At 44.6% G+C, this 11844-nt stretch overlaps 1 long non-coding RNA gene and 1 other non-coding gene across 5 annotated transcripts in view; both read left to right on the top strand.

The window, feature by feature from the left end:
- Positions 1-11844, top strand: part of LOC119473884 — a 32371-nt gene that overhangs the window by 16445 nt on the left and 4082 nt on the right. The window contains exons 3-4 of one of the 4 annotated variants that reach the window (XR_005203134.1): positions 1751-1756; positions 8091-8207. This is a non-coding gene — a long non-coding RNA (uncharacterized LOC119473884). Of the gene's footprint in view, positions 1-1750; positions 1757-8090; positions 8211-11844 lie in introns of all 4 variants that reach the window. The other 3 variants (XR_005203136.1, XR_005203135.1, XR_005203137.1) reach the window with 3 other exon arrangements.
- On the top strand, positions 8076-8239 carry LOC119473900. The gene has a single exon (XR_005203157.1). It is a non-coding gene; the product is annotated as a U1 spliceosomal RNA (small nuclear RNA).

Genomic DNA, 11844 nt, shown 5'->3' with positions numbered 1-11844 from the left:
TGCTGGGATTACAGGCTTGAGCCACCGCACCCGGCCTTTTTTTTTTTTTTTTTTTTTGAGAGGAAGTCTTGCTCTGTCGCCCAGCCTGGATTGCAATGGTGCAATCTTGGCTCACTGCAACCTCCACCTCCCAGGTTCAAGCAATTCTCCTGCCTCAGCTTCCCAAGTAGCTGGGATTACAGGTGTGCACCACCATGCCCAGCTAATCCATTTTTGTGTTTTTAGTAGAGACGGGGTTTTGCCATGTTGGCCAAGCTGGTCTCAAACTTCTGACCTCAGGTGATCCACCAGCCTCAGCCTCTCCAAGTGCTGGGATTACAGGCGTGAGCCACCGTGCCCAGCCCACCTTCCTCCTTTATTTGGATGTTGTTTTATGGTATATGCCAATAGCCTAGCCTTGTTACATCCTCCAATTTAAATATATATACACATAAATTTATTCTTTATGTACATTATTAGTATGAATGCATATATTTATATGTAAAGTCTATAAATTTACAGATGTGTTTGTGTGTGTGTGTGTGTGTGTGTCTCCACCAATCAGTCAACGTAGATTTGGTAGCTCCGATGGTTCTATGGTTCTGCTAAAAAAGAAATAAAAGTACTCTGGTATGTCCAAATGATAAAACATTCCTTCGTCTTTCTACTTTTTCTTACTTTCTCTTTCCCTCCTACATAGGAGTTTAATAATGGTTCAGAAAATATCTATTAAGTTCAACTTTTTATTTTTTATCATCCATTATGCGAATTCTGAAGCCTATTCAGCATCATTTTGTTTCTAGATTGTGAAGACTGCAGGATCTTCACAATTTCACCTAAAATTGGTAGACTGTCTTTTTGCCTATCTGAGTTGCCTCTGCTTAATTCCTAGGCTTTAACTCTGGCTAGATCCTGAGGCACATGATATATTTTCCTTCCCTTGTCACTGTGGAACCTGATGAGCAGTCTCTGGGGTTGTTTCCTTCCTGGTCAGCCTGAACCAAAACAGCTTGCAGTATAGACAGTGAGTAATGCTGAACAACCCCTGACTTTTTCAGCAAACCCTAAGACTCTTTTGTCATCCTCATCGACGTCGGACCTCCAATTTTCTGGAAATAGCGGAAGCCCAGGCTGGAATTCTCCTGTGCATTTAGATTGCTGCAAGGCCCATAAATACTCCCCAGAGAGAGCTAAGGCTGCTCCAGAAGTCTGCTGTCTCCCAGGGTGAATGCTGAATGCTGTGCTCACACTTTCCTTGCAGAAACCCTAATGAAGGCCTGGCAGCCAAGAATGAGCAGGCTCTGCTTCACTTTGTGAAGTTCATTCGTAGGCTAAAAGTAGAGCAAGGGTCAAAAGGCAGCGGGGAGTGGGGTCTGGACTTCCAAATAGGTTCCTACTCCTTCGTGCCCCTCACTTCTCATATATCTTTTGGAATCTAGAAAATGAGTGACCCTGTTGTTTACTATTTTATTTCTATTTTTTTGGTCTTCATTTTTGGGAGGCAGCTTCATTCCAGTATGAAGCTTTCAGAAGAACTTAACTCCCAAGTTCCTTTCCCTCAGTAACATAAAGAGAGCAAACGTCCCCCGGGATTATATGAAGTGTTCTTCCTTCTGTTTTGCTAGAATGTATCTGATGATCTGATAATGAATACAACATGTGCAAAATTAGGTATATTCATGCAATAGATGTTCGTTCAGCCCAACAAATAAAACATTTTAATACGACAAATTAAAATAAAAACTTTCTAATGGCTTCCGTGGTCCCGGAGATCTAGGTCCCCACCCGCACTCCCTCGCTCAGGCTCTGCTTTGCCCTATTCTCGTTTGTCCCTGATGCAGGAGGGAGGCAGGGAAGTGCTGGGTAGTGAAGGGTGGGATCCCTGGCAAGGGCTCCACCCTCAGGCCTGTGCCTGCAGACCTAAGTGAGAGCACGCACTCCTGTTTTCACACCCAAATGTTGCGTTTTCCAAGACCGCTCTGGCCCACCACGCCCCCCATCCTGTGCCCATAGAAACCTGCGACCTTAGTGGGCACAGACACAAGTGGCTGAATGTCGGAAACGGCAGAGCAGCGACAACAGAACAACAAGGTAGAGAAAGAGAGAAGAGGAAGGATGCCTGGAGGCCTAGGGGAGTTCAGCCAGGAGGTCAGAGAAGAGTCAGCGGCTGGGCAGCCCAACTCCAGGGGAAGGCCATTTTCCCACTTCATCCAACCACCCTTCCAGCTCCCTGTCCATCTTGCTGAGAGCCATCTCCACCACTTATAAAACCTTGCACTCATCCTTCCAGCCCACATGGGATCTAATTCTTCCAATACACTGGGCAAGAACTCGGGATACAGAAGGCTGTCAAACTGACCCCCTGCCCTTGTGATAAGGCAGAGGGTCTATTGAACTGATTAGCACAAGCCATCTGCAGAGGGCTAAAGTGAAAGAGACCACTGTAACACAAACCCCTGGGGGCTTCAGAAGTCGCAGACACCCACCTATAGACACTGGAGGGGGTTGGAGCCCAAAAGTGCTCCCTACTGCCTCTGTACCTGTCCATCTGCATGCTCCCCCTAGGGGTTTGAGCAGTGGGGCTATGGAAGGAGCAATCCATACCCCTGTTGCTCATCCTGCGAGGTTCCCTTATCCCTGTTTCACCCCTTGCCCTCTCAGTTTGGGATACAAACATTCACCTAATGAGTAACTGGTGATGAATGAACAGTAACTGGAGAAGGCAAGCAATAAGGAGGACAACATCTCCCAAGGAACCACTGACGTCCTTGCAATGGCATTTGAAGGTAGCTTAGCATAGCTTAGTCTCAACCAAATCCATGCTAAGGAAGAGACAGAGTGGAAATTTCTTACTATCTTTTCGAATACTTGCTGGGGTCACTTGCAAATCAGAAGAAATACAACATTGTACTCAGCTATGTTGCCCAACTATCTGGAGCTTTGGAAAGGATGCTCTCAAAATATTAAAATGAGGGAGGTGGCACAGAATTACACTATGAACTACACACTAAATTGTGCAGAACACAGAATGTGGAATACGTGAAACCATTCCAAAGACAATGCTCTTCAGTCTGCAAGACAGTAAACCGACTAACATTAAGCATAGCTAAAGAAATAATGTGAAAATCAGGAGCATGGTGGTCAGCTTGGAGGTTAGAGTCATAAAGAATAGAAAATGGAATCATAAGGAACAGTTGGCTGGGCCCTCCAAACCATTGTCCAGAGGAGATGGAATAATCCCCCTCCTGGTGGCTGGACCAATCCCATCATGTAGGTGAGGCCTCAGGCCATCTCAGCCTGATGCCATTAGCCTTGGATTTATCTGGAGAACTCTCTTTTTTCGGACTTCCTGCTCTCCAGGCAATCTTTGATTATTATCTGACTTCCTCTATCATTCTGCGTATGGAAATGGATCTGTTACAAGGGCTTTTAGTATTCCATTTCTTCCAATAGTTTTCTTTTTCCGACTGTAAAAGAAGAAAATGGCATTTTGACCACGATATTATTTGGCCTAGCCCACAGGTCCACCAACCTGGGGAGGAAGTGCTGGTTATGCAATCCAAGAGCGTTCCTGTCCCTGGGAGCTGTACTTCTCATTATGAATGAATAATCCGGCATTCTGTTTTTAGGGCTGAGTGAATCTGCCCCTGTTGAGGGTTCATATACTCAGGGAGTACTTGGGTTTCTGGGCCTAGAAAGGAGAAAACCTGGCTCAGCAATGTGAAAAGTTCTCTTGGCGACGACACAGCCTACTGAGCCCTATTTCCTATGTGATAAGCACATATGCTTCGAGTTGCTGTTATTTTACCATTTTAGGCAAAGATAAAATGCTCAATGCATAATGTAAGATCCAGTGTTTACTGTGCATGATGCGCTCCATCTTAACATCTAGGCTTCTAGAACACAAGTGTGGCATTGTTTCCGTCACAGTCACACTTCAAAAAATTCCTCTAAACTCAGTATAAAATAAACAATGTGTTACAGTTTTAACTTAATTAAAATCCTAGTGCGGGTGCATTTGTTTCTAGGTTTACTAATTAAGTAGGGAAAGGAGGAAGGTAAATGAATTATTTCAACTCCAAACTCAACCCCTCCTATTCCCCTACACGCAAGGGATGATATGAGATTTTGTGCCAAGAGATGAGAATTTCCATCCTGTTTGGATTATGCTGGAATGCTGTTGGAAGATATATAAGAGAAGAAAACAGTATGATTCTCTATTTACTTCTTTTTTGGATACACATTTATAAACCCTCAGAAGCATGCCTCAAGAAAGTATGATTTCTAATCTGAATCTGAAGTAAGCAGAAGCTGGGGTTTTTGAACGGAATGGCAGGATTGCCTAAGAGGGGATCCTCTGGTGACAATGGCTGCTGTTTCCATGGCAATTGCAGATTTACCTGTGCACCCAGTCTCTGCTCCTTTTGTTCGTAGCGAACTACCATTAAGCAGCAACCAGCACTATTAGCAAGGCAGAGGCATTTAAGGAAACTGGTTCCCATCATTCTGTGTTCAGATCTTTTGTTCTGTAATGGATCTGCAACTCCCTAATGCCGCGTTAACGTAATAGCATTAGGGTGCTGGAAAAAAATGTCTGTAATCTCACTTGGGCCAAATTTTTCTGAGAAAGTGCCACTCTTATCCTCATATCCAGTAATTCCCAAACACTAGTATGTCTCAGAATCCTCTAAATTTGCAAAGTGCAAATTCCCAGACCCCACCTCCAGAGAATCTGACTTAGTAGGTCTGAGATGGGACTGAGGACTGAATTTTTAACAGGTACCATAGTTGATTCAGTTACAGATGGTCCCAAGACAATACAACAGGGACACCTTATTTTGGATACTCTCCAAATAATCCAGAAGAGGAGAGAATTGGACACTGTCCCCTTCATAATATTAAAGAAGATCATAATTTTAAAGAGAACAGTTGAATCTCAAGGAATTTCTCTGGCAAAGAATCTAGTTTGAATATATCCAGGCCATATGGCTTTAGTTAGGTGGCAAAGTCATTTTAGGATAGGCCTGAGTGTTAGACTTGCTTTTGAGGCTTGGATCATTACAACTCATTTTCAGGGCTCCCTCACAGCAGTACCTAACATCTGCTTTATCATCTATTGAAAAGACAAGGAACTACTGCCGTTGCAGGACCAGGCCAGCTTCAGAAACCATGCAGGTGGGGCTGTTACTTCCAAGGGCAAAACAAAGATGAAGTACTAAGCCATGCTCTGCCTTTCTCATAAAGGTCAGCATGGGCTTCAGCTTTAGGAAGTCTGGGGCTTCAAAGCTGTAGGAGGGAGAAGGCATCCCTTTGATTCCTTTTCTTGCTGATGCTTAAAAAAACTGTGAGCCCCTACACCTTGAAGAAGACTTCTTGTAGTAATCTCTCTTCCTTCATCTTTCCATTTTTCAGCCTCCTAGGATTTAGATGTTCTAAGATAAAGTCTCTTCCCATTCTTTTAGTGTCTAGGTTGCTCTGATGCCTCTTTTAATCATGCTGTGTTTGATAGATACAGAGTACTCCAGGCACTTGCCTCCAGGGATGGCCTTGGAAAAGACTGGTACATCTAGGAAACCCTCCTAAGGAGCTGGCATTCAAGGTACACAGGAATCACACATGGTGGCTTCAGTTTAATTTCAGAGCATCCTAAGTACACTTTGCTCCTGTCCCAACCCCACAGTCTCCCATTTCAGAAATAACATCAGCGTGCATGTGCCCAAGTGCTGCAGGTGGCACTTGAGCTTCTATTCAAATGCAGTTTCTCTCTGAAGAAGAACAAAGTCAATTGGAATAAAGGTCCTATTTTTGGAAAAGAGAAGTGATGCACTGATAGATATTTGCAATGTAAAAACTCCTTTCTATGGGAAAGCATCCTCAATTACTTAACTTTCTTTTTGGCAGTGGACTCCAGAAGAGCTCCAAATCACAGCAAGTACCTGTTGAGCATGATTGCTTGTGTTGCTGGTAACTTAATGCTTTTCCCATTTTTACAAAATGAGAACAAAATGACTGGTTTCCAGTAGGTAGGCAATTGTTGGCAACCACTTTTTTTTTTCAACCTCTGCTCATCGTTGTGAACTAGAACCTTCCCTCCATCAATAACTACAGGGCCAGCTTTGTAAACACGTCACGGTTTAGGGATGAGTGCAGAGGTGCTGAGTTATTACCCGTGTCAAATGAATTACATGGAGTTGCTCTACTTTGAAAGTAGCAGAGAAAAGAAGTAGTAAAATGCGATGGTGAAGGCTTCAAGTTTGGGAACCAGGCTGCCTGAGTACTAATCCATGCTGTACTGCATTCTCCACAGGCTCCTCATCTGTAAAATGGAAATAATGAGAGCTGGGGAGAATTATACAAGGTGTACAATTCAGTGGAGCACCAGCACTTAGCAAGGGCCCAGTGTACATTTGCCATTCTGGATGTGGAGAAAAGACTGATGCATTCGATGGAATGATAACTCACTGGACATGCCTGAATTTATTTGCAAGGTCAGGGAGACAATGCTATCACCTATTTGGACTAGAAGAATTAGCCCTCGAGTTGCCACCTTGTATTCATGGGATAGATGCTCAAATCAGCCCCTGTGAATCCCTAATCAAGCAAGTAGGAACTAGCAGGACAATAGAGGGGAATTCGGTGCTAGCCATGTCTGTTTCCTCTGACCAGGATCCCCTTTCCTACACACCCAGGTTCCATGATCAGATCTTGTGCCCTGCCTCTTCAATATTAAGACCTGCCATTTAGGGCCAGGCACAGTGGCTCAGGCCTATAATCCTGGTACTTTGAGAGGCTGAGGCGGGCAGATCACTAGAGGCCAGGAGTTCGAGACCAGGCTGGCCAATATGGTAAGAACCCATCTCTACAAAAAATACAAAAAAAATTAGCCAGGCACAGTGGTGCCTGCCTGTAGTCCCAGCTACTCAGGAGGCTGAGGCAGGAGAATCTCTTGAACCTGGGAGGTGGAGGTTGTAATGAGCCAAGACTTTTAGCTGGAGTCTCACTCTGTTGCCCACTGCATTCCAGCATGGGCAACAGAGTGAGACTCCAGCTAAAAGAACCGAAAAAACAAAAAATCTGCCATTTAGCCATTTATTGTCAAGCTCTTTTTACTGTCTAAAAAGAAATCAGGGGACTCTATGTCTCAATGGAATACTTTCTTCCTATGCATTTGGATAAAGCAGAACTTTCTGATATCTCCAACCCCTCACCTCTTAATCTCTTTATTCCTTCTTCATGTGTCCCTTGAGTGCCTACCTGTGTGCTAAGTGCTAGCAACACACAGTGAAGCAGATAAACACGGTCCTGTCCTCAAGAAGCCCATATTCTAGAGGGAAAATGATCATTAACAAGAAAATGGACAAAGAAGTAATTTTATGTTGTAATAAGTGCTTTAGTAAAAAGAAAGGAGGAAGGGGCTGAAAAAGAGAACAGTGAACAAAGAGCTGGGACGCTACAATGGATAGGGTGGTCAGGGAAGGGGCCGCCGTGGGTGGGACCTTAAGCTGAGAAAAGACTGCCTCTTTGCGGGTGATTGTGGGCAAGGTGATGTTTTTAACAAAGAGCCAGGCTTGGGTTGAGGTGAGGAGGTAAAAAGGTCTTTGAAAAAGGCTGAGATTATGATGTTGGTGCAGGCTCAGAGTGTGTACCCCAGAGGGCTCAGGGAAATACGCACATGGGGTGGGTCAGGACATGAGGCGGACACGGTGCCAGGTACTGGGGTCATGGTAGATCAACGGTTCCTGGTAGATCAGGTGTGTACAGAGGTAATGCTAATTCATTAATTTATTCTTTCAGTCCAAACGTGTTTATGGAGTATTACAATAGGTCATGTACTATTCTGGGTGCTTGGACTACATTAGCAAACAAAATAAAGATTTCTACTTTGGAGCTTGTGTTCTAGCTGGAGGAAAGAGAAAGCAACTAACAAATGTAACATGCAAAAAAATTAAATTATGTCCAATGTTAGAAGGTGTTAAGTGCTATGGAAAAAAATTAAGACAAGGTAAATTTTGGTAAGGGGAATCAGGAGTGCCAGGGGTATCTGCACACACGTGTGTGTGTGTGTTTGTGTATATGTAATTTAAAATAGAGTGGTCATACTTACCTGGCAGGGGAGATACCATGATCACGTAGGCGGTTTTCCCAGGACGGGGCTTACCCATTGCACTCCGGATGTGCTGACCGCTGCGAATTCCCCAAATGTGGGAAACTCGACTGCATAATTTGTGGTAGTGGGAGACTGCGTTCGCACTTCCCCCTGGTAAAAAAAATTAAAAAAAAGAAAAAAAAAGAGTGGACAGCATAAGCCATGTCAGAAGGTGAGTGTCTTAGTCCACCTTATGTTGCTATTACAGAATACAATAGACTGGATGACACATAAGGAACAAAAATTTATTTGGCTCACAGTTCAGGAAGCTGGGAAGTTTGAGAGCATGGTCTTGGCATCTGGTAAGGACCTTTGTGTTGTGTTGTCCCATGGTGAAAAGCAGAAGGGTAAGTGAGGGTGACAGTGAGAGACAGAGAGGGCTGTTTGTTTTTATAACAACACAGTCTTGAGACAATGAAACCACTCTTATGATAATGCCATTAATCCACTCATGAGGGGGAGCCCTCGTGGTCTAAAAACCTTTTAACAGTTTTACGTCTTAATACCATCACAATGGTAATTAAATCTCAACATGAGTTTTGGAGGGGACATTCGAATAATAGCAGTGAGATTGACGGTGAGGGGTTTAGCCTTACAGGTGACTGGGGAAATGGTCTAAGCAGACTGAACAGCCAGTACGGGGTCCGGAAAGTAGGACGTAAGACTATGGTAATGAGTGTCTCGGGGACCTGGACCTCTGGGGTGACTAACCAGGGCTGTGAGGCGCTGCAAGCCAGTCCTGAGAGTCTCCGAGACCAAGCGGGGCTGCAGCTCCGAAGGCACACTGCACTGGTGCTCACAGCAGCTGCCACTCTAGAGGCTGGAGCTGGTGTTGCAGGTTTATGGGCGGAGACTCAGAAGGCTGTGGGTGGGACACTGTGCCAGGTACTGGGGTCATGCAAAGATGCTGACCTGCTTCTCTCTCTGCCTCCAAGATTCCCCAAATCCTTCTCTGCAGCACCATTCTGGCTTCCTCAACCTCCCAGAAAGCTTCCAGGACTCAAATTGCCTGTATCCTCTTCTAGTCCTAGCTTGTTCAATCCCAACCCTGACTCCTCAATGCAGAGGACCTCAATGAGAGGTTAGGAGGGAAGTAACCAACATGCGCACGCAAGCATTGCTGATGAGTTATGGGACTGACTGAACTTGGCATTTGAAAGTTAGAAAAGCAGAATATTCAAGGTCAGACAAATTTTGGTTTACATTTCACCTTTGCCACTTTTTAGTTGAGAGACCTTGCAAAAGTTATTCTCAGTCTCTCCCAGAAGCCTTGGGGAACCCTGGGCAGCTTTCGGATTTTGAAACTCCCACCTTTGGACATATATATATATTTCTATGTTTGATTCTGGGGGTACCTCTGTACTGTGATCCACCCCTCTTATCATCCCAGATCTGTCTTACTCATTTGAGCACTTGGAGCAGTAGTTTTGTTCTGTTTTTTGAGACGGAGTCTCATTTTGTCATCCAGGCTGGAGTGCTGTGGCATGATCTTGGCCCACTCCAACCTTCACCTCCAGATTCAAGCAATTCTCCTGCCTGAGCCTCCTGAGTAGTTGGGATTACAGGCACGAGCCACCACGCCCAGCTAAGTTTTGTACTTTTAGTATAGGCAGTGTTTCACTATGTTGGTCAGGCTGCTCTTGAACTCCTGACCTCGTGATCCACCTACCTCGGCCTCCCAAAGTGCTGGTATTACAGGTGTGAGCCACCATGCCTGGCTATGGAGCAGTAGTTCTAAATCATCCCTGTATAGCAGAATCACGTGGGGAACGTTTAAATATACAGATGCCTAGGCCCTTCTCTCAGTGATTCTGGTTCCACTGGAGTACGGTCCTGGCAGTAAGTATTCTTTCCTTTTTTCCTTCCCTTTCTCGTCCTCCCTCCCTCCCTCCCTCCCTCCCTCCCTCCCTTCCTTCCTTCCTTCCTTCCTTCCTTCCTTCCTTTTCTTTCTTTCTTGACAGGGTCTTGCTCTGTTGCCCAGGTTGGAGGGCAGCGGTGTGACCACAGCTCACTGCAGCCTCAACCTCCTGAGCCCCAGTGATCCCCCAACCTCAGCCTTCCAAGTAGCTGGGACCATAGGCAGGTGTCACTATGCCAGCTATTTTTTTTTTTTAATCTTTGTGGAGACAGAGTCTCCCTATGTTGCCTGGGATGGTCTCGAATTCTTGGGTTCAAGTGATCCACCTGTCTAGGCCTCCCAAAGAGCTGGGATTACAAGCATGAGCCACCATGCCTGGCCAACATAGGGAGACCCCATCTCTTCAAAAATAAATAAACTAGCTTGCATAGAGGCACCTGCCCGTGGTCTCAGCTACTTGGGAGGCAGAGTTTGGGGAATCACTTGGGCCTGGGAGGTTGAGGATGCAGTGAATTGTGATCACAAAAGTAGGCAAAGGACATGAACAGACACTTTCAAATGAAGACATACATGTGGCCAACAGTCATCTAAAAGAAGCTTAACATCACTGATCATTGGACAAATGCAAATCAAAATCACAATGAGATCTCAATGATCAGTGATACTATAACAGTCAGAATGGCTATTATTAAAAAGTTGAAAAAGAACAAATGCTGGTGAGGTTTTGGAGAAAAAGAAACACTTATACACTGTTAGTGGGAGCGTAAATTAGTTCAACCCTTGTGGAAGACAGTGTGGTGATTCCTCAAACAGCTAAAAGCAGGACTACCATTTTGAGCGAGCAATCTCATTACTGGGTATGTGCCCAAAATAATATAAATTTTTCTGTTATAAAGACATGTGAATGTATATGTTCATTGCAGCACTATTCCCAATAGCAAAGGCATGGAATCAACCTAAATGCCCATCAATGATAGACTGGATAAGAAAATGTGCATATATTATGCAGTCATAAAAAAGAATGAGATCATGTACTTTGCAGGGACATGGAATACTATGCAGTCATAAAAAAGAATGAGATCATGTACTTTGCAGGGACATGGATGGAGTTGGAGGCTATTATCCTCAGCAAACTAACACAGAAACAGAAAACCAAATACTGCATATTCTCACTTATAAGTGGAAGGTAAATGATGAGAACACACAACCCACACTGAGGCCTATCAGAGAGTGAAAGGTGGGAGGAGGGAGAGGATCAGGAAAAACAATTAATGGGTACTAGGCTTAATATCTGGGTGATGAAATAATCTGTACAACAAACCTTCATGATACAAGTTTACCTATATAACAAACCTGCACATGTACCCCTGAACTTGAAATTAAAGTTAAAAGAGGTGTCCATGTGATTCTAATGTGCACAAGGCACCGAGTGGGAGTCTATGACCAGTCACGGAAAGTGGGCTAAGGCTTCAGGACTATCTCCCATCAGCTCCAGTATGTGATTATTTGCCAGGTCCATATTTCTTCTTTTTTTGGAGATGGAATCTCACTCTGTCACCCAAGCTGGAGTTCAGTGGTGTGATCTCAGCTCACTGCCACTTCTACCTCTTAGGTTCAAGTGATTCTCCTGTCTCAGGCTCTCAGTTGCTGGGACTACAGGCGTGTGCCACCACATCCAGCTAATTTTTGTATTTTTAGTAAAGATGAGGTTTCACTATGTTGCCCAGGCTGGTCTCAAACTCCTGACCTCAAGTGATCCACCCACCTTGGCCTCTCAAAGTGCTGGGATCACAGGTATAAGCCACTGCGCCTGGCCTGTGAGTTCCATATTTGTAATCTCAACAATCTTCTTTTTTTTTTT

This window comes from Cebus imitator, unplaced genomic scaffold, assembly GCF_001604975.1.
Source record: "Cebus imitator isolate Cc_AM_T3 unplaced genomic scaffold, Cebus_imitator-1.0 Scaffold192, whole genome shotgun sequence".
NCBI classification, from domain to species: Eukaryota; Metazoa; Chordata; class Mammalia; order Primates; family Cebidae; genus Cebus; species Cebus imitator.
Note: the sequence above shows the minus strand (reverse complement) of the source record. Positions and strands in the feature narration are given on the sequence as shown.